Genomic DNA, 5,849 nt, shown 5'->3' with positions numbered 1-5,849 from the left:
GGCTCTTGACCCAGATTTTGTACTGCTTGTCAGTTTTTCCATCCCTCAGTCTCCCAGCTGCAGACCAAAACGATGTGAAGACTCTGAATCCACTCATTCATTTGCTCAATATATATTGATTTATTACTTTCAGTGTTCCCAGGAACTGGAGGCTGGAACACTCTGTTCCAGCCTAAGGAGAGGCTACTGTAAGCAGAAAAAAGTCCCTGCCTGCATGGAGATTTATTTCCTAGTGGGAGAAGAGATGCATTAAATGGATATACTATTCAAGGGCAAAAAATGCAATGAAAAAAAGGGGGAAAAAAGATAGTGTATGTATATGGGTAAAGTTGCAAAATTAAACAAATTGATTAATGAAACCTCACTGAAAAGATGATATTTGAGCAAACACCTGGAAGAGGTGAGTGAGCATGTCATATGACATATGAGGAAGAAACATCCCAAGCAGAGATAACAGCAAGTATGAAGAACTTGATGCTAGAAAATGCCTAATGCATTTGACTGATGCAAGCAAACCACAGTGTCAAGAGGTAAGATCAGAAAAGTAATGAGGGACCAGATCATGTAGCGCCTGACAGAGTACTACTGTAGTACTCCACAGTTACCCTGGTGAACAATAAAGACGTTGAAGGTTTTGGAGCAGAGAACTAGCAAGATTTTACTTAAGTTTTGAAAGGATTCCTTTTGTTGCTATATTAAAAATGGATTGTATGGTATTAATGGCAACAACAAAGATAAAATAAATATTTTTATATCTGTAGAAGAAATTTAATGTGTTTCATAGAAAATAGAGAAGAGAAATAAGAAACTGCAGCAGATGTAAGATATGACGTTAGGTAGCAAGAATAAGGCCTACTATATCAATAATAACAATAAATATAAATGGGTGTAATTTTTCAATTGACAGAAGGACTCAGATTAGGAAAATAAAGAATGTCAGGAGAGTTTCTGGGAAGATGGCAGCGTAGGAGGACGCTGGGCTCACCGCCTCCTGCAGATCACTTAGATTCCACCCACACCTGCCTAAATAACCCAGAAAATTGCCGGAAGACTAACAGAACGGCTTCTCCAGAGCCAAGCATAGACAAGAGGTCCACGGAAGAGGGTAGGAAGGGTGGAGAGGCAGTGTGTGCTACACGGACTGGCGGGAGGGAGCCTGGGCGGAGGGGCAGCCCACCGGCCAAGCAGAACCCCGAGTCTGGCTGGCAAAAATGTAGAGGCTGGATGGAGTGTGTTTTGACAGCAAGCAGCACTTAAATTCTGGAAGGTTATAAGTTAACAGCTCTGCTCGGAGAACGGGAGGGCTGGAGGACAACGGGAGGGAGAGTTGTTGAGCCCCGGACAGCAGAGAGCAGTGTGGCAGGGAACAAAGGCACGCACCAGCGCCATCTCCCTCGCCCATCCCCCAGCCAAAATCCCAAAGGGAACCAGTTCCTGTCAGGGAACTTGCTTGCACCGCGCAAACACCCAACACTGTGCTTCTGTGGATCCATCCCTCCCGCAGGTCTGCCTCCCTCTCAGTGCCGCAGGGGCCCCTCCCAAAGTGGATTTCCAAAGGAAAAGCGAGCTGAGCCTGCCCGCCCCCCCCCGCCCCTGTGCACCTTGCCGATCCACCCCAGCTAATACACCAGATCCCCAGCACCAAAAGCCTGGCAGTGTGCAAGTAGCCCAGATGGGCCACACCATCCCACAGTGAATCCCGCCCCTAGGAGAGGGGAAGAGAAGGTACACACCAGTCTGACTGTGGCCCCAGCAGTGGGCTGGGGGCAAACATAAGGTCTGACTGCGGCACTGCCCACCAATGCAAGTTATTCAAGACAGCACCGGGGAACGGCCCTGCAGTTCCACACCACTCCAGGGACTATCCAAAATGATGAAATGGAAGAATTCCCCTCAAAAAAATGTCCGGGAAATAACGACAGCTAACGAACGGATCAAAAACGATTTAAACAATATAACAGAAAGTGAATTTAGAATAATATTCATAAAATTAATTGCTGGGCTTGAAAATAGTATAAAGGACAGCAGGGAATCTATTGCTATAGAGATCAAGGGACTAAGGAACAGCCAGGAGGAGCTAAAATATGCTATTAATGAGCTGCAAAATAAAATGTAGACGACCACAGCTTGGATTGAAGATGCAGAGGAGAGAATGGGTGAACTAGAAGATAAAATTATGGAAAAAGAAGAAGCTGAGAAAAAGAGAGATAAAAAAATCCAGGAGTATGAGGGGAAAATTAGAGAACTAAGTGATGCACTAAAGAGAAATAATATACGCATAACTGGTATTCCAGAGGAGGAAGAGAGAGGGAAAGGCACTGAAGATGTACTTGAACAAATCATAGCTGAGAACTTCCCTGATCTGGGGAAGGAAAAAGGCATTGAAATCCCAGAGGCACAAAGAACTCCCTTCACACATAACTTGAATCAATCTTCTGCACAACATATCATAGTGAAACTGGCAAAAGACAAGGATAAAGAGAAAATTCTGAAAGCAGCTAGGGATAAACGTGCTCTACATACAAAGGAAGACCAATAAGACTCGTGACTGATATCTCTTTTGAAACTTGGCAGGCCAGAAAGGAATGGCAGGAAATCTTCAATGTGATAAACAGTAAAAATATGCAGCCAAGGATCCTCTATCCAGCAAATCTGTCATTTAGAATAGGAGAGATAAAGGTCTTCCCAAACAAACAAAAACTGAAGGAATTTGTCACCACTAAACCAGCCCTACAAGAGATCCTAAGGGAGATCCTGTGAGACAAAGTACCAGAGACATCGCTACAAGCATGAAATCTACAGACATCACAATGACTAGAAAGCCCATATCTTTCCATAATAACACTGAATGTAAATGGACTAAATGCTCCAACCAAAAGACATAGGTTATCTGAATTGATAAAAAAAAAAAAAAACAAGACCCATCTATTTGCTATCTACAAGAGACTAATTTTAGACCTGAGGACACTTTCATATTGACAGTGAGGGGATGGAGAACTATTTATCATGCTACTGGAAGTCAAAAGAAAGCTGGAGTTGCCATACGTATATCAGACAAACTAGACTTTAAATTAAAGGCTTTAACAAGAGATGAAGACGGGAATTATATAATAATTACAGGATCTATCCATCAGGAAGAACTAACAATTATAAATAATTATAAATGTCTATGCACCGAATACAGGAGACCACAAATATATAAACCAAATCATCACAACATAACCAACCTTATTGATAAGAATGTGGTAATTGCAGGGGACTTTAATACCCCACTTACAACAATGGATTGATCATCTAGACACATGAACAATAAAGAAAACAAGGGCCCTGAATGATACATTGGATCAGAAGGACTTGACAGATATATTTAGAACTCTGGATCCAAAAGCAACAGAATATACTTTCTTCTTGAGTGCACATGGAACATTCTCCAAGATAGATCACACACTGGGTCACAACACAGCCCTTCATAAGTATACAAGAATTGAGATCATACATGCATACTTTCAGACCACAATGCTATGAAGCTTGAAATCAACCAAAGGAAAAAGTCTGGAAAACCTCCAAAAGCATGGGGGTTAAAGAACACCCTACTAAAGAATGAATGGGTCAACCAGGCAATTAGAGAAGAAATTAAAAAATATATGGAAACAAACGAAAATGAAAATACAATAATCCAAACACTTTGGGATGCAGCTAAGGCAGTTCTGAGAGGAAAATACATTGCAATCCAGGCCTATCTCAAGAAAGAAGAAAAACCCCAAATACAAAATGTAACAGCACACCTAAAGGAAATAGAAGCAGAGCAGCAAAACACCCCAAACCCAGCAGAAGAGAAATAAAAAAGATCAGATAAGAAATAAACAATTTAGAAGCTAAAAAAACTGTAGAGCATATCAATGAAACCAAGAGTTGGTTTTTTGAAAAAATAAACAAAATTGATAAACTTCTAGCCAGGCTTCTCTAAAAGAAAAGGGAGATGCCCCAAATAGATAAAATCATGAATGAAAATGGAAATATTACAATCAATTCGTCAGAAACACAAGCAATTACAGGGAATACTATGAAAAATTATATGCCAACAAACTGGACAACCTGGAAGAAATAAACAAATTCCTAAGCACCCACACACTTCCAAAACTCAAACAGGAAGAAAGAGAAAACTTGAATAGACCCATAACCAGTGAACAAATTGAATCAGTTATCAAAAATCTCCCAACAAATAGAGTCCAGGAGCAGATGGCTTCCCTGGGAGTTCTAAAGCAGAGATAATACCTATCCTTCTCAAGCTATTCCAAAAAATAGAAAGGGAAGGAAAACTTCCAGACTCCTTTCATGAAGCCAGCATTAATTTGGTTCCTGAACCAGACAGAGACCCAGCAAAAAAAGAGAACTACAGGACAATATCCCTGATGAATATGGATGCAAAAATTCTCAAGAAGATACTAGCAAATCGAATTCAACAGCATATAAAAAGAATTATTCACCATGATCAAGTGGGATTCATTACTGGGATACAGGGCTGGTTCAACAGTAACAAATCAATCAACGTGATATATCACATCAATAAAAAAAAAAAGATAAGAACCATATGATCCTGTCAATTGATGCAGAAAAAGCATTTGACAAAATTCAGCATCCTTTCTTAATAAAAACCCTCGAGAAAGTCAAGATAGAAGGAACATACTTAAAACATCATAAAAGCCATTTATGAAAAGCCTACAGCTAATATCATCATCGATGGGGAAACACTGAGAGCTTTCTCCCGGAGATCAGGAACACGACAGGGATGTCCACTCTCACCGCTGTTGTTTAACATAGTGTTGGAAGTGCTAGCATCAGCAATAAGACAACAAAAGGAAATCAAAGCATCAAAATTGGCAAAGATGAAGTCAAGCTTTCACTTTTTGCAGATAACATGATCTTCTACATGGAAAATCCAATAGACTCCACTAAAAGTCTGCTAGAACTGATACATGAATTCAGCAAACTCGCAGGATACAAAATCAATGTACAGAAATCAGTTGCATTCTTGTACACTAATAATGAAGCAACAGAAAGCAAATAAAGAAACTGATCCTATTCACAATTGCACCAAGAAGCATAAAATACCTAGGAATAAATCTAACCAAAGATGTAAAATATCTGTATGCTGAAAACTATAGAAAGCTTATGAAGGAAATTGAAGAAGATAGAAAGAAATGGAAAAACATTCTGTGCTCATGGATTGGAAGAATAAACCTTGCTAAAATGTCAATACTACCCAAAGCTATCTACACATTCAATGCAATCCCAATCAAAATTGCACCAGCATTCTTCTTGAAGCTAGAACAAGCAATCCTAAAATTCATATGGAACCACAAAAGGCCCCAAATAGCCAAAGTAATTTTGAAGAAGACCAAAGCAGGAGGCATCACAATCCCAGACTTTAGCCTCTACTACAAAGCTGTCATCATCAAGACAGCATGGTATTGGCACAAAAACAGGCACACAGACCAATGGAATAGAATAGAAACCCCAGAACTAGAGCCATAAAAGTATGGCCAACTAATCTTTGACAAAGCAGGAAAGAATATCCAATGGAAAAAAGACAGTCTCTTTAACCAATGGTGCTGGGAGAACTGGACAGCAACATGCAGAAGGATAAAACTAGACCACTTTCTTACACCATTCACAAAAATAAACTCAAAATACATAAAGGACCTGAATGTGAGACAGGAAACCATCAAAACCTTAGAGGAGAAAGCAGGAAAAGACCTCTCTGACCCCAGCCGTAGCAATTTCTTACTTGACACATCCCCAAAGGCAAGGGAATTAAAAGCAAAAATGAACTATTGGGACCTCATGAA

Source organism: Lynx rufus, unplaced genomic scaffold, assembly GCF_022079265.1.
Source record: "Lynx rufus isolate CCGP_SWC_20201006 ecotype Redwood Valley unplaced genomic scaffold, mLynRuf1.p SCAF_9, whole genome shotgun sequence".
In the NCBI taxonomy this organism is placed as follows: Eukaryota; Metazoa; Chordata; class Mammalia; order Carnivora; family Felidae; genus Lynx; species Lynx rufus.
The sequence above is the reverse complement of the archived record's forward strand: the minus strand, read 5'-3'. Positions refer to the sequence as shown.